This window comes from Myotis davidii, unplaced genomic scaffold (assembly GCF_000327345.1).
Source record: "Myotis davidii unplaced genomic scaffold, ASM32734v1 scaffold1330, whole genome shotgun sequence".
NCBI lineage: Eukaryota > Metazoa > Chordata > Mammalia > Chiroptera > Vespertilionidae > Myotis > Myotis davidii.
This window is the reverse complement of record NW_006283826.1, coordinates 2,880,039-2,906,991: the sequence shown is the minus strand read 5'-3', so window position 1 is coordinate 2,906,991 and position 26,953 is coordinate 2,880,039.

Here is a 26,953-nt window from a genome sequence, read left to right as displayed (position 1 = left end):
CTTGGCTGGCCACGGGAGGTTGGCTGTGGGAGCGTACTGAACCCCAGGGGCAGCTCCTATGTTTAGCTTTTGTCCTCTGTGGTTAGTGCACATCATAGCAACTGGTTGACCAGTCATTTGGTAGTTCGGTTGTTCGGTCACTTAGGCTTTTATATATATAGATTCTTCTTTTACTTGACATGCAGACATGTCCAGCTAGCCCCAGGTGTGTGTGGGGGGGGGAGGCAGGTGAAGGATATGGTGGTTTTATTTTTGGTGTTCAAGTGTAAGGAAGAAAAATCATGGTTCTTTTGTTTAGCATACATGTCTTCCACCTTAATTAACTAGATCTTTAAAAATGAAAACCTCTGACAGCCATATTTATCTCGTCGAAGGATAAATAATTCTTCAGTGAAATGTTGCTGGTCTATTAGTAAATGTCCTCTCATGTGGCTCTTCCCACTGCCCCCTCCCCACCCCCCCAAGCCTTCTGCCCCTTCCTGTTCCACAGGATCCTTTTCCAAGTGCAAGGACCTCGGTGGAGACAGTGGTTCAACACCCCCCAGAGGAGCTGCCTTCTGCTCAATCCACCTCCCCAGTGACTCATCAGGGATCAGACAGATCCAAAGCCTCCACTACAACTTTAATAAAAATGGTGTCAACTTTAATATAGGCCCTGTTTTCTAGCCCCGTCTGGGCCATTTTAAATGTAGCTCTGAGTTCCTCTTCCTTCCTCCTGCTATGTTCTCGCTTCTCATACCCACCCCCTCTGAAGACCAGTGGTCAATTACATGAGTTTCACTGTGCAAGATCTCCTAGGGCAGTGAATTCAATTTATTTCCATCTGTTTCAGCTTTCTCTTGGAAGGCCTATTTTAAGTGGCAAGAAGCACTTTAGTTCTCCCAAGGACTGCTCACTCAACATGTTCCTAATGTTTTTAATAAGTGTATGTGTTGACGTGAGGGAGGGTGTCCCACCATGTCTTCTTCTAAATGCTCAAAATACTCAATGAGATCTGAGTCTTCTGTAGAATCCCCAAGAATCAAGCCTCGGCACCAGCAGAGTCAAAGGGTAAATATCTTGACTCCCCAAACCCCCCACCCCCCGAATGAAGGGGGATAAGAGAGTGAAACAAGGAAGGGGGGGTATGGCGGGCATAGCTGCAGGCAAAGCGGGGGGAAGGAACAAGCCTACATGCTTTGCATAAGCTGTTCCTTGTGCCTAGAATGTTTTCTCTCTTTCTCCAACTACTGAACTATTATTCATGCTTCAAAACCCAGTTTAAATGCCATCAACTCTACGATGTACACGAGTTCCCCAGGCCCTCAAGACAGTCACTGCTCTCTGTGGAAGTACAGAGTACAGTCCACTCTCAGGATATAACACCGCAGTCATTGAGAGCTAATTCCTTTGTGATATGACCCAGGATAAATACTCACCCCATCACTCACTGGCTGTGTGACTTGGTGCGAGTCATTCACCTCCTCTGAGACTCAGTTGCCTCGTCTGTAAAATGCTAACGCACACTAACACTTAGCACTATGCCTGGGCTGCAATAAAAGCTCAATAAAATGGTAGCAAAGTCTTCATTACTATCATCATTACCACACCCTCCTCTGAATTCCCGTAAGTGCCATTTTCCTATTGTCCGTTCCATTAATATACTATTTACCCTCCGTGGCCTTGTTTTGCTCATTAATGTTGCGTGTACGCAGATCTCTTTTCCTTAACTACACTGCAAGGTCCCTGTGGAACAGAATGCATCTTACCCTTTTGTATCCCACACAGCTATGAGAACAGTGCCAAACACGTGATACATGCTCAAATATTTGCAGAATAAATTCTTAAAGCTTTGGCTACAAGTATAGTGCTTACTTTGCTTGGCAACAGAACCAACAGCATTTTGTATTTACATTCTTGCTTCCGGGGCTAATTGATGTGGGCCTTATAGTCATAAAAACCCCTCTAACCTGTCTCCTAATAATGGCAGAAGCCATCAATTAAACAAACCATTAGATGCATCAACAACCTATTAATCCGCTCTTCGTGGAGGGATGGTGGGTGATTTTCAGCTCTCTGGCTGCACAGTGGAGCTGGATTTAAAGGAAATATTAAGTTTGGTTTCTAGCTTTCCATCAGCCCTGCTTACTCTATAAAATGGGATTGGATGATTATGTAGCTAACATAAATATGGAGATAGAGAAAGATATGCAGATAGGTTCTAACCCAGTTCCCAGCATAATGCAAAACTGTAATGTATATGGCTCTAAAAATCCGGGGTGTGGGGGGAATAGAGCTGGAGAATAGGAGGAGGTCCGCACAAACCCTGGCTCTGCCACCAAAGTCCTCTGATCTCTAGTTTTCTCATAAGCAAATGGGGATGAAAATATCTCCTGTGCAGGGTTATGACGAGGATTACTGAGGTTATTATACATATAATGTCTGTATTAGTACAGATGATACAACTGAGAACACAGGACAGAGTGCCTGCCCTCATGAAATTAACAGTCTAGGACAAGATACAGACCAACAATCAGTTAGTTCAAGAGGGTAGTAAGGGCTATGACAGAAGGCAGTACAGAGGGCCGAGGGGACACACACAGGAGATAGGCAGAGTCCCGCAGGCTTTCCGGAAGAGGTGCATGCTGGCCAGTACCTCTCACACCCAGCCTCACACCCACCCTTCAATTGCCCCTGTGGTGACCAGGGGCTGTGACTATGCCCACTTTGCCGGATGCATGCCTGCAGGTTCCGAAAGACACACCCACCCTTCAATTGCCCCTGTGGTGACCAGGGGCTGTGACTATGCCCACTTTGCCGGATGCATGCCTGCAGGTTCCGAAAGACGGGTGATGCCGGCGGAGACTACAGAGCTAGAGGAGGAGCATTCGTTTGCGAGCACTGCTCTAACGAGGCGTCGCTCTGGGCGGCCTAAATGACATAAAGCTCTTCGCTCAGAGTTCTGGGGCTGAGATGTCCCAGATCCAAGTGTTAGCAGGGCTGGCTCCTTCTGAGGCTGAGATGGAGTCTGCTGCAGGCCTTCCCTGGCTCTGGGTGCTGTGCCATCTCTGCTGTCCCTTGGCTGGCAGATCCATCACTCTGATCTCTGCTTCACGCTCTCATGGACTGTGTCCCCTTTTTATAACAGTCATGTAGGAGTCAGGGCTCACCTTAACGAATTACACCTGCAACAACCCTATTTCCAAATAAGGTCCCATTCTGAGGTACGGCTAGGGCTTCACCATAGAAATTTCAGGAGGGAGGGAATTCAACCCATCCCAGGGGCAGAGGGACTATTCCTTCCACTTTGCATCCTGCTCCTATCTGTGTCAAGGGCTTCCCCCAACTCCAGGCAGTGCCAGTTGGTTCCAGAAACAGTAGCTAGCTCCAGCTTCAAAGTGTTGTTTTCCTCACATTCCTACAAACAGCCTCTGCAGGACCCACCAGAGTCACCCATATCAATTGGTCAGGGCCACCCCCTCAGAGCCCGTCTCAGCCCCATGGGGACCTTCCAAACATCTACTAGTAGATTCTAATGTCCCAACCTCCTCCCTTTGTCCTCCATCCCTGTGGGTACTGAGTCTTTCTGCCTGAGAGGGGCAGCCTCTGACATAGCCCCTGATATGTATGCCCTGTGTGATCCCCTCCCCTTGAGTGCAAGAGGACTTATGGGCTCACTGCTACTGGGAAACAGCAGAGGTGATGGGATGTCCCTCTAGAGCAGTGGTTCTCAACCTGTGGGTCGAGACCCCTTTGGGGGTCGAACTACCCTTTCACAGGGGTCGCCTAAGACCATCAGAAAACACATATATTGTTTTTACATATTGGTTTTGTGATTAATCATTATGCTTTAATTATGTTCAATTTGTCACAATGAACTTGGGGGTCACCACCACATGAGGAACTGTATTAAAGGGTCGCGGCATTAGGAAGGTTGAGAACCACTGCTCTAGAGATTAAACGATGTCTGTGGCCTCCTTCATGGGTGTTGTCTTGCTTGCTCGCTCTGATCAATCAGCTGCCATGCTGTGAACTGCCCTATGGAGAGGCCAAGGTGGCCAGGACCTGAGGAGGCCTCCAGCCAACAGACAGTAATAAACTGACGGCTTCAGTCCAACAGTCCACAAGGAATTGAATCCAGCCAATAACCGCTTGAGTGAGCTCAGAAGCAGATCCTCCCCCGGCTGAGCCTTCAGATGAGACCCCAGCCTCAGCTGCCACCTGATTGTTGCCTCACAAGAGACCCTGAGGCAGAAGACCCAACTAAGCCATGCCCAGGTTCCTGAGATAATGAACAGCTGTTTTAAGCTACAAAGTGGTGGGGTAACTTGTTACACAGCGATGAATAACTAACCCACTGTAGTTACTATCTCTGTGACCTCAGTGTTCCCTTTTCACCTAACCCGTCTTCCAATAAGGGCTTAACCAGATCCCTATCAGATTCTCTTGATTAAAATAACTGGTATGATTTCTATTTTCCTGATTAGACACTGACTGACACAAGATGACATCTCAGCTGTGGCCTTAAGGACAAGTGGAAGTTAACCAGACAAAGAAGATGAGAAAAGTGTTTCAGGGAGAGGAAAAAACATATGCAAAGGCCCAGGCACCATTCACTCATTCTTTATGAAACACCTGTCACATGCCAGGCCTGGTGCTATGAATGAAATGACAGATGAGAGAGCAAGGTCCTATCCCCCATGAAGATTGTCCTGGCATGACCGGAATAAGGCAGCAGTGAGCAAAAGCCAAGCCCTCATACACGGCCCACACACTAGGCCTCCTCACAAGGCACACACACGTCCTGTTAAGACAGGGCCCTTGCCGTGCATTCCTAATCCAGGCACCAGACCAGTACCCCCTCGCAGCTTCAGCATCTCATCTGTAAAGCAGCAACGACAGTCTCTCCCCTCGTGGGAACAGTGGCACTGATCACATGAGGTTTGGAGGCTTAAAGCAGCTTTGTAGAGGAGACATAGCAGTCATGCTGAACAACTGAAGCTCTCAGCTCCGAATGATCCCACTCCTTTATCTGCCCAGCGGCCAGCGGCCCTCTGCTGGCCCGGAGCTGACTGCAGCCTCGGGGAACAGGATTAAACACAGAGCCTGTTGCTTCTGGCCCCAGCCAGCGGGTTGCTGGTCATTGATAAAAACAAGCTGTAATACAAAGAGCAACCTCCCGGTGGACAGCGGCTCCATAAATCATCAGCTACCAAGGGCTATTGAATTACCTTTGGAAGATGGATGACACCAAGCTGGAAGGCTGCTTGATAAGGTTTCCCTTTGAATAATTCCGCGCCGAAAGCTGGGTTTGAGAAATGGGGTCTTCCCACCAGCTCAGCCCCTTCCTTGCCGCCTCTGCCGGGTGCTTTCAAGATAAACACGTTTCCTTATGGGCTGCCACCGCGTCTGTGATGAAGGAAGAAAACTTACTGCCAGGCCCCAGGGAAGTATCTACGTCTGTCCAAGGCACAAAAGAAGGCTTTGTGTTATTACTGATATTCATTGTTCATAGTACTAACTTATTAATAGTAGCCATCATTTATTAGGCATATTCTAGTGGCAGGCAATGTGCAAAGCATTGAGTGCATTAAATCCTTCAACAGCAAGAGGCAGATCCTATTACTCTGTCCATTTGCTTGATGAGAAAACTAAGGCTCTGAGGGGTGATATGGCTTTCTTGAGCTGACACAGCTAGTATGTGTTGGAGCTGAGACTCAGATTCATGCTTTTAATAAGAGTCAGCAAACTTTTTTCTGTGAAGAGGCAGATATTAAATATTTTAGGCTTTGTAGGCCACATGTTTTCTATTGCAACACTCACCTCTGTCCTTGAAGTGCAAAAGCAGCCATAGGCAACACATAAGCAAATGAGTGTGGCTGTGTACTAATAAAACTTTATTTACACTAACAGGCAGAGGGCCTGATTTGGCCAGTGGGCCATATCATGACACCTCTTTTCTTAGCTCGTATATGGCACTGACTCTATGTTTGGGCTTTGTAGTTTCTTCCACTTATCTGTTTCCACATAGAAAATGTGAGGGGAGCTCACACCAGGGTGGTGGTGGGGGAGACAGAGAAAAGCGGATATATTTGAGAGCTAATGAGGATGTAGGACGTGAAGAAGGGAGTGGTATTCAGACTGCCTTCCAAATCTCTGGCCTGCATAACTGGATGGGCAGTTGTGGGGTTCACTGAGATGGAAGCACTGGGGGTCAGAAATACAGTCAATCATAGAATCTGAGCTCAAGAAATCTATGAAGCAATCCGGTGGACATACCAAGAAGGAAGCTGGACAGATGTGTCTGCAACTCAGGGGTGAGACAAGGTTGAAGTTAATAATATGAGAATCATCAGATTATAGATGTTCACCCTTTACACGGCAGCCTTTGGCTTGGACCCCAATTCCTGGCCTCATCACTTGCTGGTTATCCTTTGCCACATGGCAGGAACCATACCCCTTTACAAAGACAGAACTACTTGTCTGCCTCCTCCAGAATTCATTCATTCATCCAACTAATGGTTTTGGATTTCGTCATTTGTGATGGGTTATCCTTGATTCAATGGCAGAAGCCATAACAACTCGATAAAGACAGAACTACTTATCTGCTTCCTTCAAAATACATTCATTCAACACGCAGTCTTGGATGTTATTGTGTGCCAATAACATCCTTGGGGGCTGATCATACAGGAGTGCCAAGAACCTACAAGGTTATGGTCCTTACAGGCATTTAATATTTATGGCTTCTTCCTTCATGTGAATCACCCAAAACACTGAGCTTTGCTCTTCCATGTCTGGCCTGGAGTAAATCATGCCACACAGAGGAAATGCTTGCCATACATGACCTCAAAATTTAATAGCACAACAGAATTATAGCATCTCAGACTTATATTGGTAGGATCCATGGTGTCAAGTAGATTTTTTCTGGCACTCCAAATGTCACTGATGGGTGGGGGCTTCCTGGAGAGCTAAGGTGAGAAAGATTCAGCTGGAAAAATCAGAGGGATCCACTGGTGATGTCTGCCAAGGGCTTGATATGGGAGAGTGGAAGGCCCTGTGCCCATGGCTCTGATCGCAACTCCTCCTTTGTATGTGCTGCTGAATTCTGTTTGATAATATTTTTAGGGACTTTTGCATCTACAATTGTTTGTAATGTCCTCATCTGCATTTCTTTTCTTTTTTTTCCCTTTTCTTTCATCTGCTTTTCTTATCTAAGTTATATTGGCCTGATGATACAAGTTGGAAACAATTCTTTTTTAAAAAAAATTCTCATCCAAGGATATGTTTATTGATTTTAAAGAGAGAGAAAGGGGGAGGGGAGAGCAAGGGGGAGAGGGAGGAGGACAGGGAGGGGGAGAGGGAGGGAGAGGAGGGAGGGAGGATGGGGAGAGGATCATCGATGTGAGAGAGAAACATCAATCAGTTGCCTCCCACACATACCTGACTGGGGATAGAACCCACAACCCAGGTATGTGCCTTGATGGGGATTCGAACCTGTGGCCTAACAATTCTTTCTTTATTTTCTGGAAGGGTTTGTGTAGTCTCAGCATTATTTTATCCTTAAATATCTGATAAAATGTGTCTGTGGTTGTGGGTGAGGGGAGGCAAGGAGAGGTTTTAAATTATGAATTCAATTTCTTAAATAGATACAAGGCTATTTAAGGCTATTTAGGTTTTTCTATTTCTTCCTCTGCTAATTTTGGTATGTGATATTCTTCAGGGAAATTGTACACTTCATCTAAGTTGTCAGATTTAACTAGTTAACTTAATGGTAAAGAAGTGAAAGCTTCGCTATGACAACTGACATGCCCAGGCCACATAGCAAATGACAGACAAGTACAGGGGCTCCGGTCTTCAGAGGCTCAGCCGATTGCTCTCAATCTGCCACATCCAGACTCACCCTCCTCCTGAAAGCCCAAGGAAATGGTCTAAGACCGCTCTGAAAACACCATACACAAGCACTTTAAATGCCACATGCCATTCCTTGGCATGATCTGATGACTCAGAGAGAGAGAGCTGTCCAGAGCGAAATCACCTTGGTCAGCACCTACCTGGAGCCTCAGATTTCAGCTGCCGAAGCCTGGGGCCTTTTAAGAACACGGATGGCTGACAAGGAAGAGAAAGCCACTGCGTGTAGGCTGCCCTGGGAAGCACCCCCGGCTGCCCTTCCCCTCGGTGCGCCCCGTCCCTGCAAGGAGCCAGGCTGTGCATGCAGATCACTCCCCCACCCCTGACTCTGGGCCTGGCCATCACAACCAAGTCCCTAGGGGACTGCTTGGCCTGGCCTGACCTACTTAGCTGTGACACGCCTGGTGAGAGTTGGAATGCAGCTAATGGGGATGGACGAGGAGGCAGGCTGGGGTGGCCCAGGGGAGATGAGCTCAGAAGACTTGGCTCACTGCTCCCAGGGGAAGGTCTCCCTAGAGGAGAAGCATGTTAAGTCTGACCACATGGGCGCCCTGCTTCAGAATGTTCAGCAATGCCCTGGGCTCACATGAGAGAGTCCGGACTCCAAAGCGTGGCGTCCAGGGCTCTGCTGGTGCACCTCTACCCCACCCCCTCACTCCTGTGCTCCCCGCTCCGCCCTCCCGCTCTGTCCCCATTGTCTTCTCTAAGTGAGACTGATCTACTTTTAGTTCCAAAATGGCAACATGCTCTCCCTTGCCGCAGGGCCTTTGCATAGGCTGTTCCCTTTGCCTAAACTATTTTCTGCCCCTGTTTTCACCTGGCTGATCCCACTTCACCTTCAGGTCACAACCTGAAGGTAACTGACTCCAGTGGCATTTCTCAGCACCACAGTCTGTGCCCCTTACTTGTGCCTCCACAGCCCATCGCACTCACCCTGTAGCTGCACTTACACGTTGCTTTGGAAACATTTGCTCCCTGCTTACAGTATCCCTGACTTACCTCTTCCCTGAGCAACATGGGCCTAGGATCAATTTCCTACTCAACAGCTTTGTTTGGACACCTTATAAACATGTCAGACTAATAAGTCTGATACTGAACTCCCCAACGTTCCCATCTCAGCAAATGGCAATTCCATCCATTCAATTGTTCAGGCAAAAACCCTTGGCGTCACCCTTAATTCCTCTCTTTTCATCACACCACACATTTTACCAATCAGCAACTGACCTTTCAAAATATTTCCAGAGTTCAGCCGCTACCCAATGCCCCAGTGCCACGACCCTGACCCAAGCCACCATCATGCCTCACCCAGGTTATTTGCAATGAGCTCCCCGCAGTTGGCTTCTCTTGCTTCCCTGAGCTCTATTTCTATCACAGCAGCCCGAGGCCCCTTTTCAGACAGAAGACAGAGCATGTCACTTCTCTGTTCATAGCCCCCCATCCCACTCCTAGTACAAACCGGTTCCCTTGCCATGGCCTACGCATCCCGACAGGGTCTGACCCCAGCTCCCTCTGTCCTACAAACCTATTAGAATGGCAAACATCCAAAATCCTGACACTACCAAATGCTGGAGAGGATGTGGAGCAACAGGAACTCTCACTTGCTGCTGGTAGGAATGCAAAATTCACTTCACTCTGGCAGGCAGTTTGGCAGCTTCTCACAAAACTAAACATAGTCTTACCATAAAGTCCAGCAACCATGCTCCTTATGTCTACCCAAATGAGCTGCTACTTATGGCCACACAAACACCTGCACATGTTTTTACCAGCTTTGTTCTTCATCGCCCAATCTCGAAGCAACCACCATGTCCTTCTGTAGATGAATGGATAAATAAACAGGGGTACATGCAGCCAATGGAATGTTATTCCATGCTCAGAAGAAGTGAGCTAGCAGGCCATGAAAAGAAAAGCTTACTCAGTGAAAGGCACCAATTTGTAATGACTATATTATTCCAACTATACGGAATTCCAGAAAAGGCAGAACTATAGAGACAGTAAAAAGGTCACGGTTCCAGGGATTAGGGAGGAGGAAGGATAAATGGACAGAGCAGGGGATTTTAAGGGCAGGGAAACTATCCCCTATGACACTGTGATGGTGGATACATGTCATGTTCATCCAACCCATGGAATGGACAACACCAAGGGTGAGCCCTAATGTATACTATGGACTTGGAGATAATGGTGTGTCAGTGCAGAGCTACTGGTTCTAACAAATTTCCCACTGTGTTGCTAGAGGGGGAGGCTGTGTGTGTATGAAGACAGGAATATATGGGAACTCTTAGAACTTTCTGATCAATTTTTCTGTGGACCTAAAACTGCTCTATAAAATAAAATCTATTAAAAAGAAAAAGAAATGTCCTCTTTCTTCTCTGCTTCGTCCTTCTTACCTCAACACAGCAGGGGAAAGAAAGGGAGCAGGAAAGTGTGGAGTACAGGGTGGTAAGAGACAGGCCAGATCCACCTTCTAAGTCCAGTCAATGCTGAGAAACAAAAGGGGAAATTTGAAAAAAAAAAAAAAAAGGAAGGTTGGAGTTGAAAAATGGCCTGGCAACCAGGAGACCGAAAAGTTATAGAACCCAACAGACTTAACAGGTAGCAGGAAGGTAGGAAGAGGGTGGGAAGTACGACAGAGATTGTCCTCACAGTGGTTACTGGAAAAAAATGAAACAATTTCATGTTTATTCCTCAAAGAAAGGAGACTTCTCAGTTAAGAAGGCTCCAGTGGCAATTTCTGAGATATTTTACAAATCAGATAAATTCTCCCTTGTTTGTGCATCTAATGTTTACCCTTCTGTACACACACATATGCATGCACCACCCACACACTCACACACAGCGAGAAAGGCCCTGTGTCTGGCAATATCCCAACACATGTTCTGGTCTTGTTGGTAGAACACAGGGCATTTTAACATGAATATCCTCTGGCTCTGCTGAGAAGCAGAGTCTCAGTAACAATCACATCTACAAAAGCTCACACTTCCATTCCATTTTGTTTCAGCAGTGTTGAAATACTTGGCAGACTGTAATTCATTCGCATGTGCACACACACTCACCACCGTGAGAGGAATTGCAATTGTGAGATGCTCCGGCCCAGGTCTGATCCAGTGTAATAGTTCCCAGGGCGCCTGTCAGGAGACCCACGGTCCTGTCTCAATCATTCATGTACCGTGTCATGAAACTGCTCCACGGGGGTTGAGATGACTAGTCCCCTTAAGGCTCTCCATGTCACCAGCAGTCAGTTGGGCTACCACATTGGTTCTTTTGGTTTTATCCAAAGTGGTTATTTCTTCTCTTCACTTTGACTTGAGTCTCATCTCATAGCTCCCTGGGATGCATGGTAAAATTGGCCAGGCCCCTAGAACAAAGTTTTCTAATAAGAGTGAGGGTTATTGCCGAAACCGGTTTGGCTCAGTGGATTGAGCGTCGGCTTGCGGACTGAAAGGTCCCAGGTTCGATTCCGGTCAAGGGCATGTACCTGGGTTGCGGGCACATCCGCAGTAGGAGATGTGCAGGAGACAGCTGATCGATGTTTCTCTCTCATCAATGTTTCTAACTCTCTATCTCTCTCCCTTCCTCTCTGCAAAAAATCAATAAAATATATTAAAAAAAAACATTAAAAAAAAAAAGAGTGAGGGTTATAGTCATGACTCCACCTCCTATACCACAGCTTTCCTCTTCCCCACAAAGCACAGTTGTCCTCTTACTTCAACAGTTGGCCAACTGCTGAGAAAAGGCCCTGGTCCTTATCACTTTCTGGGACCAGAGTCAGAGATGGGAATGGGTAAAGGGGGGACTCACTCACATGTCATGTTCCTCCCACTACAGACCTTTGCAAGGGCTGCTCCCTCTGCCTAGAACGCCCACACCCCCATCCCCTCCCCCTCGTTTAATTCCAGCACCTCCTTAGATCTCAGGGCAGGTCACTCCTCCAAGTCTTATTAGATGTTCTCACAGGAGCAGATCCTCGTCCTTCACAGTTGGTTTACTTTGTTACAATTCACCCAGTTTTGAGATTATTTTATTATGGTCTGCCTCCCTGTCTGAACTCTAATTTCCATGAGAGCAAGGACTGTGGCTAATTTTGCTTACCAACACAGCTCCAGAATTTACTAGTAACACATTGATTAGGACATAGTAGATACTCAATAAATATTTCAAGGAATAAGCCAACTAATCTTATTTTACTGAGAAATTCAAACTCATTTAATAAACATCTTATTGAGTAAATTAGCCAATATCCTTAAAACCAGCATAATATTAGCACCTACTTAATAGTACCTACCTAATAAAGTTATTAGGAGAATTACATTGTTAACGTAATTAAAGTTCTTCCGTGCCTGGCACACAGCATGCACTCAATAAATGAGTTAATCTTATTATTTACAGTGTGTTCTCTCCATATAATAGGAAGATATTTTGAATTATTACCTAAAATGAGTTTTCTTCCATACTTCTTCTGATGACCCAGTCCTTCTTTCAGCCCTTTTTCCCCCATTGTTTCAGATGTGGAAACAGAGGCCCCGAAAGACCCTACACTGCACAGATGGTAACGGGATCTTGGATTCCAATTCTCATCTCTGACTCTGAAACAGTTGTGTTTAACCCACTTTTTCTCAAACCATCTACCGGGAGTCAAATGAATAGACTCAGACAGCTTCAACTTGATTCATGTTGAAAGTTCAACTTCTTTACTTGTTTCCTGAAGAGAAGGCATCATTTTACTGAAATGATACCAACCCCATGCCCAGCTCATAAAGAAACTCTCCTTTTCTATTATAACAAAAACGATGGTGTACCAATGCATTCTTGGAAACGATTGTCTCTCTACTTAGTTTGGGCTGGAGCTCGCCAGAAGTTGCTGCCTCAGCCAATATTACTTAAAGACGGTGATTTTTTCCATTTTGTTTTAGTCCCACGAAGTGTTATTTTAAAAGTGAATAGGAGGCCTATTTGAAAAATCGATTACATATTTCCATTTTAATGTAAACATTTAGTGTCCAACACACTCTGCCTGGCCATCTCATTAGCATCTGAATGCAAAGCACCATTACAGACATTTATTTCAAAACCTTCCTTTTTTCCTCAGAGAAAGCAAATACAGCAAAATCTATACCCCAGGGGATAGTGAACCAAATACAACAATCATGAAGGGGTGGGCGCAAACTTTCCGAAGAAATGGGAAAATACAAGGTAACTTTAAATCCATCTTCTCCTCCAGGGAGCTGCTACGGCGTTCATTTGGATTTTTAGATAATCTTTCAAGCTCTGTTTTGCGAATATACCTCCAAAAATAATAATAATGATAAATAAATAAAGGGGGTTTTATGACGGTCAATTTAGGCCCTCAATGACTAAATTCCCCTGTTCTCCATCTCGAGCTATTACTCCCTCTGAGGTCACTAGAAAAGGCCCATGGACTGAAACCTGCGGGGTCGGAGAGGAAAGTGCTGTTGGAAGCACAATGCTGGCTTGAAACCTTCCCCACCTGCTGAGCAGCTGCCCTGTTTCCAAAGCCACAGAGCAGCCTGAGCTCTTCCTGAGAAATGTTCAGCCCGGCTGTATCCACCAGCACGCCAGGTGCAATGGAGGCAATTTAGGCTGAGTGCAAAAAGTGCTCCATTTCAGGCAGAAATCACACCAAAAGCTCCTGACAAAAGCTCCATTCAGCACCTCCGTGTCCACATTCCATCCACATGTTGTCTGCCATTATTTCCAAGGATTCCAGAAGCACTTGGCTGCATTAAATAGGAGCCAGGAAGGAGAAACAATAGCAAGGAACTGCTGAGGACACAAAGCCGGAATCACAAAGCGGGGGCAGCTAGGGATGTCAGCTGAGCTCCAAAAATAGGTGTGCCTTAATGAGCAGAGGGAGGCTGGGCTTCTCCAAAAGGCAGATTAACCAGGTGGGAACGAGATCATCCCACTCTAATGATGGGGTGCACCTTGGTTCAGTACCTTTGGGGGCCATTTGGTGGTACTCACTGTTAGGCCTGATCAAATAACTGAATGGCTACCACCACCCCTCCCTCCTGGGGCACTGAACTTTAGACCACTTCACAATGGACATTCCCTTTTGCTTAGACCACATTTCACTTGCTAAGACCATTACCTTTCCACTCAAGACCTGCCCAGAGATTCTTGGCCCAGAAAAAGCCCATCTAGAGAGAGTCCTTTAAAATCTCTGACTCCCTGCCCCTAGGTGCTGATGCCATCTTGGGGCTGAGTCCATCTGGTTTTCCAGATGACCTAATCCTATGTAATAAAAGGCTAATATGCAAATTGTCCCCTAGAGGGGAGTTTGACCGGCAGTTCAACTGGGAGTTTGACCAGGGGGCAGGGCCAGCTGGCCAACCGCACGCTGCCTCTCCCCCCGGCTGGTCCCCACCCGTGCATGAATTTGTGCACTGGGCCTAGTAAATTCATAATTCTTTACCCCTTTTGGCCTCCTGCGTTCCTTCCTCCTTCGGCAACCCTAACACTCACTAGAACTAAAAAATGGACTGATGGTCCGTGAGGTCCGAAAGGTTGGTGACCGCTGCCCTAGGATACGGACATTTCTCTTCCTGGCACCTAGCCTAGAGAAAGATGCAGACAGACACAATGCACACAGGGTGGGATACACAAAGATATTTAAGACTGAGCTGCTTTAATAGCCAAAAGGTGGGAAATGATGCAATACCCATCTCGGGGAATGGTTACAGTGGAATGCTCTGCAGCAGCAAAGGGACCAAGGACTAAGCAGCAGAGGTAATATTATCAGGACACACTATCCAAAAGTCGAGATGTTCCAGAAGCCCTCCTCTGTGCCTCACACACACTGAACCATTTAATCCTTATAACAGTCCTTGGTGGGTAGGGGAGGTCTCCATGCTCACAGAGCAACTGAGGCACCGAGATGTTAGATAACCTGCCCAGCACCACACAAGTACACAGGGTATTTAAACTTGGGCCATCTAGCTCCAAAAGTCATGCTGTTTCTCCGGGAATTTTAAAAACCTACTCTTGCCCTTGGAAGAAAAAAAAAGCAAGTTGCCCATGGCCTCCCATCCCCTGGACAGTACTGAATGGACTTGGCACCCACTTGCCTTTCATTCACTCACCCCTGTTTCCCAGCCTCATTCCCTGTCAATAGCACATTATTATTACGTTTGGATATGTTCATTTATTCAGTCAGGTTACAATCAAGTCTGTAGTTCTGAGGGCCTTTTTGTCTTTTAAGATGTGCCCTGCCCCAAACCAGAAATGGGAGGAGGAAATGCCTGGAGTGATTAAAAGCATGGGTTCTGGAGTCTGACAGATCTAGGTTTGACTCTGTTCCAGCTGTGTCCTTGGGAAAGTGACTTTCCTGTAGTGAGCCTCCTTTTCCTCATCTGTAACATGGGGATCTTGAGTTCCTACACCTCAAGGGTTGTGAGGATAATGTATGGGCAATGTTTAGCATAGTTCCTTGTACACCATAAGCTCTCTGGCCCCTATCAGAGTGGGGGGAAAATCACATTTTCTTATTTCTTCCTTTTTGGGGAGACACCTCACTCTGCCCAGAGTAGGAAGGTAGCAAAGTCAGTTCAACCTGCAACATTTATGAACCACATGAGCCCAGAGACATCTGTCACTTTGGGATGTCCAGGCTACAACTCCTCTTCCTGTTGGTATGCTGATTTCCGCTCTGGGAGCTCTCCCATTGAGAATGTTTCGGAATGAGTGTTCATCGTCACAATAGCAGCAATTGAAGAGAAAGAGAATAACTCGGGTCCATCTAGTCCAATGGTTCTCAACCTTGGCTGCACATTAGAATCACCCGGGAATCTTTTTAAAATCCTGATTTCCGGGCCTCATCCTCCGGAAATTCTGTTTCTTTGTTACTAATGTTGTGGCCCCACCCCATAACCAAGAAACAGAATTTCTGGAGGATGAGGCCCAGAAATCAGGATTTTAAAAAGATTCCCAGGTGATTCTAATGTGCAGCCAAGGTTGAGAACCACTGCTCTAGTCCCATGCTTTCTCCAGGGGCTTAGAATCTTAACTGAGTGACTGAAAGCTGTAGAGATTATTGAAGTGTGACCCAGACGATTTCTGCGGCTGGACATTCACTGTACTTCCTGAGGCTCATTGGTCCTCCAGCTCATCATTCATTCTATGCACCCCATTTTGTTGAAAGCCAAAGTTAGGTTTCCGTCCCTTGCCACCAAGGATGCTGGATGATACACCTCCTGTACACAAGATACTGTGCTCAAGTTGCCCATGACCTTGCAGGGAAATTCAGAGCACTCTCATCCGGTGCCTGGCTATGTAGTATCCTCCCTCCCCACATCCCAAACAAGGGAACATCTGATTAGAACAGAGATGAGAGAGAGGGTAGGGAATGATCACTGAACCAATGGGTTCTGACATCTCTGCATACTACAACCCCATTCGAGAGACCAGAGACCATACCCAAGCTTAATCTTGTGAGCCTATTTAGAAGTCTGGCTAATTAATGGCTGTAAAAGCAGTTTGGACTTTGCAAGTCTTTTCTAATGTGCCTCATTTAGACATAATGGGCTCGAGATTGCCTCTGGCATCCTCAAGAAAATTAAAAATCCAGTAGGCAGTAGAATTGCCTCTACGTGGGTTTCCTATTACTTTTTATTTTTATTATGATTGCAAATAGCGGTGTGGCTAATGGTACCTTGGACGAGAAAGCTCTTCCAGGGAAGGCCTCGCTGTTGCCCACGTCCACAGCATGATTCATTGATCCTTTAGCCAGTGGCATGTTGGCTCGTTTCACGTGATGTCATTTAACTCTTGCCGAACAGGGGGGAGCTGGAGGGCGCTGAACACGTAGAGTCATTCCTAATGTGGGGCCACTATAAACAGAGATACCTTTCATTGCGCTCCAGCTGGACAACACAAGTCCTAATTGGTATTTGCCAGTCCTTGGCTCCTGACAAGCAGGTACCTGGCGTGTGTGGGCTGAGCAAGAATATTCTGGAAGTCTGGGTTAGTGTGCAGTGCAGAGAGTCGGCATTGTATAAACTGGGTAGAGTAGGCAAGACTAATCATAATGACAGTGATAACTCCACTCACCAGGATCCTGAGTTGCACGTAACATACTTCTACCAAGTTTATCAGAAAGAAATCTTAATGATGCCAAGAAGTTTCTGGCATCTCCAGTGAGGGTGGTCATGAAATCATGATCAGGAATTAGACTGTGGGGAATGAAATCCAAGTCACCACCTCAGCAAAGACAACGGCTCTGACTAGTCATTATGGACACTTCCATTAATATTAGTGACTGGACTTAGAGCACCACCCCACTGCCACTGTGGCCCCTAAAAAGCTGGGTGTGTCTGCCACCTGCTCATTCAAAGTTGGATTCCACCCATACCTGCTTACCAACACTGCTCATCTCCAAACTAACAGTCTGCGGAGGCGAGTAAAATTGGCAGCATTAGGCCCCAGGCCTGCCAAGGGCAGTGGGAGTGGTTTGGCCCAGTGCAAAGAGTAGAGGAGTGCTTATCTAATACCGAATTGTAAACAGCAACAGAGTAAAACTGAATACACTTACTTTGCTTTATATTATGACCGTAAGCCAATATTTCTAAACCATATCAAAGATGTGATAAACATCCAGGTGGGAGGGACCAGCTTCAGCTCTCCTCCTTGGTACGTCAGTTGGGGCGGGGGTGCATCTGTCAATGGCGACAACAACAGAACCTCCCTCACAGGGTTGTTGTGAGAAAAAAATGAATCAATATTATAAAGATGCCATTTCTCCTCAAATTGATCTAAAGAGGTATAATCCCAATCAAAATCCCAGCAAGTTGGGTTTTTGTTGTTTTTGTTTTTTGGGGGGGAGGGGGTGTATTTACAAAAGAATTCTAAAATATGTGTTAGAAATTAAAGAGCCACGATTATCACAAAGAAGAACAAAGTCAGATGAATTTCACTACTGGATATCAGGAGTTATTACAAGGCCAGAGTAATTAATGAGCATGCTTTGATACAAAGAAAGATAAATAGACCAGTGGAACAGCAGAGAGAGCACAGAAACAAAATCACACATACAAAGACACTTGATTTATAACAAAGGGGCCACTGGAGAGCAAGGGAGAAACAGTGACTTTTTTAATAAATGGTGCAGGTCAGTTGGCCATCCATATGAAAACTCTGACTCCTGGTCTCCACTTCATATTACACATAAAAATCAATTCCAGGTGGACTGATATGATAAAGTGTCTGAAAGACAACATAGGAGAGTATCTTGAGCTGGACGCATGCAAATATGTCTTAAACAAGACACGAAGGAGCTGGGATGATGATACCCCACAAATCAAACTCCTTATCTAAGTCCCATCCCTTAAAGCTTCACTACGTTAGAACCTTTGTAAATCCCTGAATGTTCAGGCTTAAATATTCCAAAGGAGAAGGGAATTTCCCATGATGCCCTTCATGAGAAGCATCTATGTGTAGGTTGCTTTTACAGAGGCAGTGACTCTGATGTCATTGATAGTGATTGTTTCCTATGTGCCAGGCACTGTGCAAAGTATTTCACCATCATTTTCTTATTTATCTGTATTTCAGCCAGTGGTTGAGGCCTGAGAGCTGGTCACCATGGAAACCACAACACAAGAAAATTTATCTTCCGATTTCTCTCCACTACCTCATCCTTTAATATCTAAAATTTTAATTTACAAAATTAAGACACACAGAATCAGTCATGAAATTGAAGTTTAAATGAGTGCTTCCTGCTGTCTTGTTTTGTTCCATTTTCAGGAAAACTCAACATCAAGTTGTTGACTTCAACTTTTAAAAAATACATTCCCATGCATTTCCTCATAGAATATCTATGAAATGGCTATAGCTGGTATTGTAATTCCAATTTTCCAAATGGGTAAACTGAGGCACACAAAAAGAACCTATCAGATTCTGAACCAATGCTAACTAAACATTGCAAGCCATATCCAAACGAGTGGAAGAGCTGGCTAGTCAGGTTTGCAGAGGCATACTCAAGTGAAGGACGGAACGACTGCCTGGCATGGCCTCCTCAGGATAAGTAACTGCAGATGGGGAGGCAGGAATGTGCTTGGCCTTCACTTCAGCCTAATTCAGAGCCTCCTCACCTCATTGCTAAACTGGTCCTCCTGCCTCTAATTTCCACATATCTCATAGCAACACTTACAGATTTATCTTTCTACACAGCATTCTGAAATGTCATTTCCTTGCCCCAAATTCATGAACAGCTTCTCTTCACTTTTTCCTAAAAGATAGCATTTGTAATCAAATACCAAGAGAAATAAATATTGGCTCCAATTCTGACACCAGCACTTAACAATTGAGAGTTTTGGGTCTGCTTACTTAACTTCTCTAAGTCTCAGTTTGTCTGTAAAATGGGACTAAGACTAGCGATGTGAGGGCAAAAGGGACATTTTAAGTATAATGACTGAGTGCATTGATATGTTTTAAAAGATTGCCTGGCCAGCATGACTCAGTGGTTAGGTGTTGACCTATGAACCAGGAGGTCATGGTTTGAATCTTGGTTTAGGCACATGTCCAGGTTGCAGGCTCGATCTCTAGTGTGGGGTGTGCAGGAGTTGGCAATCAATTATTCTCTCTCATCATTGATGTATTTTTGTTGTTGTTTTTTTTGTTGTTGTTACATAATTTTTTTCATCATTGATGTTTCTATCTCTATCCCTCGTCCATCCTCTCTGAAATCAATAAAAATATATTTAATAAAAATAAAAGATACTTGATTTAGGTAACAATAAAGCTAACCTTCTTTTCTTCCTTTTCCCCTCCTTCTTTCCTCCCTCCCTCCCTCCCTCCCGCCCTCCTTTCCTTCCTCCCACGGTTTAGATCTTGTTGTGTGCTTGCTCTGTGCTCACACTTTTCATGCATTTTTATATACACAAGGACACTGAAACTCAAATGGTCGAATTTAGTTTTAAACTCAGATCTCACTGCGTTCAAAACTCATCCTCTTTTAGAGTTGTACAATTTACGTCAGAATCACCTGGAGGGCTTGCAAAAAAGCAGATCTCTGTGCCCCTGTCCAGACTGTTAGCTTCCACCAGAACCCTTCTCTCCTTTCTTTTCAGTGGCTGAGAATATTGCTGCATCGCTAGAGACTGTATTTCCCTGTCCTTTTTGAAACTAGATGTGGCCATGTGACAAGTTCTCGCTCATGGAATGTGAGCAGAAGTAATGGGTACCAGCTCCAAGCCACTGTGAGAAACAGATGCATTTTCTCCATCCTCTCCCACAGACTGGAACCTGGACGTGGCAGAAATTCAATCAACCTTGACTGAGGAGATGATGACAAGTTCATGAAAGGTGGAGGAGCCTCTTATGGAAGAAACCTGGGTTTCTGAATGCCTATGTGGTTTGGTCATCCACAGCTACACAAAACACCCTAAGTCTTAGTGACTTTAAACAACAGTCATTTTCTGGGAATGTGACTCTAATTGGCAACGTGAATCTACAACTTGGGCAGGGATTGATGGGAATGGCTTCCCCACTTGGGAAGGCTCAACTGAGACTAGAGGATCTGATTCCATAATGAGCCACGTCCACGGTTGGAGAGTCATTTCTGCATCTCAGCTGAGAGTTCAGCGGACAGCCAGGAGCCTTTGCTGTTCTCCATATGTGCCTCTTCATAGGCTGTTGGGCTTCCATACAACATGGCAGCAGAGTTCCAAGAGTGAGTCTTCTGATAGAAAAAAATCACAACAGCCTGTTGCCCAAAGTAGTCACAGAACCAGCCCAGATGTTAGAATAGGGGACATCAACCTCATTTCTCAATGAGAGGAGTGCCAAATAATGTGTGGCCATCCTTAAGCTGCCACATCTCATGAAGCAAAATAGTATCCAAAAATAAAGAACACTCACCTTGGATTGTAATGTGTGTGGGAAAAATACCTTCTTCATTCTCTAAACCACATTATTATTGCGTCTCTTGATACAGTAACTTAGCCTTTTGCCATAACTAATCCTCCCAGTGAATCAGAATAGAGGACCAGGTTCAAGAATCTACATTCCAACAAGCAACCCGCAGGCTTAATGCACAAAATCAAGATCCATTTTGCTAAGCAACGTGGCTACTCCATTCAATTTCTGACCTTTCAGTGACTCTGAGATAGTTAATCCCTTTTATCTGATTATTCATGGGGTTCACATCTTAGAACAGACAATATCTCTAAGGGATGGTTTGAAGATCCATGACCTGACAAATTCCACTTGGAAATAGTCAGAGGGGCCTTGGAGTTCACCTGGTGAACTACTTGCTGGCACAGGAGCCCTTAAGACTCTAGGATTACAGGCAAAAATTACAGAATTCGTGGAAAAAGGTTAAGTTTTTGTGTGTGTTTTTATTAATCTTCACCTGAGGATATTTTTCCAGTGATCTTTTAGAGAGAGTGGAAGAGAGAGGAAAAGACAGAGAGAAATATCGATGTGAGAGAAACACATCTATTAGTTGCCTCCTGCATGTGCCCTGACCAGGGCCCGGGCTGGGGAGGAGCCTGTAACAAAGATATGTGCCATTGATTGGAATCGAACCCAGGACCCTTTGGTCTGCAGGCTAATGCTCTATCCACTAAGCCAAACCGGCTAGAACAGGTACGTATTTTTTATTGTCTTTTCTTACATGAAACTCCTCTTGACAATCAAGTAAAAGGACTGAAGTATCTCAGAGGCATTAAGAAATCAGAAACCGAAGTTATAACAGTGCTACTTAGCTGGATCTGAAATACCACAGACGTGAATTAATTGAATGTGAATCACTTTATGAGTTACATACATTTTCCATAACAGGGGAGTCAGGTTCCTATACCAGCATGTTAAATTTCTCCAAGCAAGAAAGAGCGGTAGCACTTAAAGCAATTAGTGAAGACACCCAATCAACAAAAGGACAGTTTTTAGACAAACATCTGGCTATTCCAGGCTCTTTGTAAGACCACCTGGGGGGTCTTATAAAATCAGGTCTCTAATTCAAAAGCTTTCTCTTCTCCTTCGTTCACTTCCACTTCTGTTTGACTATTAAGCGTCCTTATGGTTAATATTGGGTCCCTGAGGACTTAATTTGGCAATCATCCTCAACAGATAGGACAATACCAGTCCCATGAGGTTGTTCCAAAGATTAAACAAGATAATAGAGATATTCGTGCAATGAATATTCACGAGGAAGACCCATGGAACATGTAGTACAATATTCAGAACAATGTTGTTACATAGTAAATATAAATTCCTCATATTCCCTGGCCACTTCTGGGAAATAACTTCCAAGTCAGAAATAGCAGCTGTTAAAGACTGAATGTTTGTGTCTCCCGAAATTCATATGTTAGGAAATCCTAACCCCAAGGTGATGGATAATATTAGGAGGTAGATCCTTTGGGGTAGAACCCTCATGAATGGGATTACTCCTCAGGGACCTCCTTCTCGCCCTCCATCATGTGAGGACACAGCAAGGAGTCAGCCATCTATGAACCAAGAAGTGGACTCTCATCTGCCAGCCCATTGACCTTGGACTTCCCAAGGCTCCAGAACTGTCCGAAACATTTGTTGTCTAAGATGCCCAGTTTATGATATTTTTGTTACAGCAATCCAAACGGACTAAGACAGCAACCCACGATATTTGATTTGCTGTGTGCAATTACTTTTTTTAAGTTTTAAATTAGGTTCTAACATGAAAATCAGGAAATTTAGGTTTCTGTTTCTCTAAAAGAACAGAGGCTCTAGTAACATGAACCAGCATGGCTCCCGCAGGTATGAATTTGAGAGCCTAGGACCTAACTATGTTCTTTCTCATCAACTTTTGTATCCCAGGCCTACTTTACTGGGCTCTAATGTAGCTTATCAGTCTTGGGGAGTGAGCAGGTAAAGAGTATGTTGAAAGCTCTGATGTCACCATGAATTCTGAGTGGAGAAAATTGCCTTTGCTTTTTGGCTAGGGGCTGGCTGCATGCAATGACAAAAGATGCCATACATCTTCCTTATGACTTGCTTAGTCAACTGCCACCCAGCCAGAAATCTGCTTTCAAAGCCAACATGTTTTATTTGATTTGGTAAAGCCCTACTACGCTCAGGACACATGTTCTGTCTTATGGAACATAAAAATTAGAAAGCAAGAGACCTCATCTGGCTAACCCCTGTTCACCATCTAAGTCTTAGTATTAAAGGCTCTTCCTACAGAAAGCCTTCCCTAATGCCTCCAATTGGGTTAGACTCTTGAACTTTTCCTTTGTTGCATTTCATGAACTTGGTCAATGCCTTTCTCTATCCCCCTCTCGCCCTTTTCTGAGTTAGTTATGATGTCCTCTTTTTTTAAAAATATATTTTATTGATTTTTTACAGAGAGGAACGGAGAGGGATAGAGAGTTAGAAACATCGATGAGAGAGAAACATCGATCAGCTGCTTCTTGCACACCTCCTATTGGGGATGTGTCTGCAACCAAGGTACATGCTCCTGACCGGAATCGAACCTGGGACCCTTCAGTCCACAGGCCGATGCTCTATCCACTGAGCCAAACCGGTTAGGGCAGTTATGATGTCCTCTTAATTGTTGTATCTCCAGTTTCTGACACAGCACATCCAGTGGGCCCTCAACAATATGCGGAAGGAAGGAAGGAGGGAATGAAGGAGGGAAGGAGGGAAGGGAAGGGAAGGGAAGGGAAGGGAAGGGAAGGGAAGGAAAGGGAAGGGAAGGGAAGAAAGATGAATAAATGAAGATTTGATATTTATGCAATTAACTGCTATAGCAGTGAGAAGTGGGACAAATGTATTCATTGGTTAATTGGTCATTTGTTAAACATTTTAAACACCACCCCTGACTCTAGGGGAGTTAAGTGTCCAGGGTATTAATAGCTATAATTAATTAAGAGCTGTAATGATTACAGGCAGATAATTAAAGTATTTTCCACTAAAACGGGCAGTTGTCTCCCCTCAAGGAATTCTGGTATGAAGTTCCTTATATAAATTAGCTCCTGAAACACCGTAGGTGCTTAATCCATTTCATTTATTATGAGCACTGAGAGTCACAATATTGCATCTATTGTCTTTGCTACTCTATTCTCAACACAGAATACAGTACACAGTGGTGTTTAATAAATATTGGGCAAATCAATTATTTAATTAATGATAAACTAGCAATGTTTTAACTCAAAAAAGAAGTTAGTCTGATCGTCCTAAAGGCTGTTTAGATCAGCCTTAAAGCCCTGAGTGGATCCTAGGACCTGTAGGGTCAATACTGTGATAGGAAGGTGAGTTTTCAGCCTGGGAGGAGGGGGACAGTGTTTCAGGATCCCAAAGGCCTTGCTTCTCTTATCTAGTCTTTTAAGAGTCATGCCCAAGGCAACCTTGCCATAAAGGGCACCTTATCTCTAGCAGCTCAGCAGGCTGAGGACCCCAGATAAGCCCTGCAGGAGAGTGGGACAGGCCCAGATGGGGCTCCTAATTACAGCTAAACATTCTGAGGGCTGCAGGGGTCTGACCCAGGTGTTTCAGGCTGCTCCACAAGAATCTTTTTGTATTTCACAAAAAATCTGCTGAAGGCTGGGAGGTGGGAGGAAGGGGGGGGTGTTATAAGAGAGAAGAAGGAAAGACTCAAGATAGAGAATAATGGACACACACACACACACACACACACACACTCAAATGCACAGCAGGCAGGACAAGAGAAAAGAGGGACCCAGAGTCAGTGAGAGAGCCAGGACAACAAAGAATCAGAGGCAGAGACTCAGAGATATGCAAAGCAATCAACCTGGGAAAAGGGAGAAACAGGTGAGATACAGAGAGGCAGCGACTCGGAGATATTCACCCAGAAAGATAACACCCAATACAGAGAGATACAGAAGAGAGACAGGAGAGAGAGAGAGAGAGAGAGAGAGAGAGAGAGAGAGAGAAGAAAGAGAGGCAGTAAACAAGGACAAACACAAACAGAGAAACAGAAACATAGGAGATTAAAATAAAATCAATACACAGGGACACAAAACAAGAGATACCAGTGACAGAAAGGCAACGTGTGGGGCAGAGGGGGCAGATGAGCAGCTACATCTATGGGGCATTTTATCTGGAACAGTTCTTTGTACTTGTCAGAGACTGCTCCTGGGCATCATACGTTTCAAAAGCTCCCCAGGTGCAGCCTGGATGGAGAGCCACTGCTGAATGCCAGAGTTCTGGTCAGTAGAACTGTATCAGAATGACAGGGGTGTCTGGAGCCGTTCTAGGGCTATGGATCAGATCTATGAGTGTGGGGCGCAGGCAGATGACACTGCAAGGTGCTGCTTCAGATCTCATCATTTAAGAAGGACAATGATCAGACACAGACTAGTTCATAAAAAGAAAGCCAGATACAAGATCAGAAATCCCTTTCTTTAATCAGAGGCTAGGTTCATTGATGCATGCATTTTATAATTGCTATACTGAGGAGTTACTGTGTACGTGGTATACACTTTAGACAACTTATCAAAATAGTTTTTTCTAAATATATTTTTATTGATTTCAGAGAAGAAGGGAGAGGGAGAGACAGAAACATCAATGATGAGAGAGAATCATTGATTGGTTGCCTCCTGCATGCCCTCTACTGGGGATCGAGTCCGCAACCCAGGCATGTGCCCTTGAACAGAATTGAACCTGGGACCCTTCAGTCTGCAGGTCAATGCTCTATCTACTAAGCCAAACCAGCTAGGGCTCAAAATAGTTTTGAAGTCAGATTCCCTGAACTCAAATACTAGCCCCAAAGCCTTCTATAGTGGGCAACCTCAGACAAATGATTCAAACCTCTGTGTTTCAATGTTCTCATTATAAATGAGGTATGATAGGGTTAGGCATAATAAATGATGTGTAGTAAGGTGACTGTAAGGATTACATTATGAAATAATATATGTAAAGAACACTAAGAACAGCACCTGCTTCATGCAAATGACAACTATTTTTGGACAATTTATTCCCCAAGGCATCGTTGCTGACAATAGAACAAATAATGGAGCTTAACAGTCAGTGTGCTCAGGGAAAGAAACAAGCAGAGTTCTGTCAAAGCCACTGTCATCTTAGTGTGACTGTGTACATGGCCCAGGCTGCACCCTGAGAAGCAACATCAGAGGCTTCACACTGACTGCCAGGGGAAGGAAACAGACTTCATTAAAAGAGTCCACCCGCCTCAAAACAAGTAAACAAGCAAATAACAAAAATGAGTTGTCTTTTCAACAAAAAGTACTTGGGCAACTAGGCTGCCACATGCAAAAGTATTAAGTGTGAATTCCCACACATCGTACACAGAAGCTAACTCAAAATGGATCAAAGAGCTAAAACTATACAACTTGTAGAAGAAAATATAGGGGTAAATCTTCATGACCTTAGATTTGGCAATAAATTCTTCAATATGACACCAAAAGTGTGAACAACTAAAGATAAACTGAACTTCATCAAATTAAAAAAACTTCTGTGAAAGTTTTTCCCACATAAGGGGAAAAATATTTGCAAATCATTATCCAATAAAGAAATCTTACCTAAAAAATATAGGAAACTCTTACAACTTGTTAATAAAAAGATAAATAACCCAATTAAAATTGGGCACAGGACCTGAATAGATATTTCTCTAAAAAGGACATACAACTGGCCAATAAGCAAATGAATTAGTCATCAGGGAAATGCAAATCAAAACCACAATGAGAGAGAAACCAAGATGGTGGCATAGGTAAACACCGGAAATTGCTGCCTCGCACAACCACTTCAAAAATACAACTAAAAGATGGAACGGACATCATCCAGACCACAGGAAGGCTGGCTGAGTGGAAATTCGACAACTAGAATGAAAAGAAAAATGCACACTGAGACTCAGAGGAGGTGCGGAAGTAAAGTGCAGAGGTACGGAGGCGCACATGGAAAGGGCTGACAACTGAGGACGCAGTTGTCTTTTTCAATCAAGAGGGAGTCACAAGCTCCGATGGCCCTGACACCAGTTCGGGTGAGTCTCTGGGGACCCAGACTAATACAGGGAGAAACTGGACTGTCTGGCATAGGTCGGAACTCGAGGGAGGCTTTCTCTCAGAGGTGCTTGCAGCGATTACCAAGGGACATTGAGACATGGGGG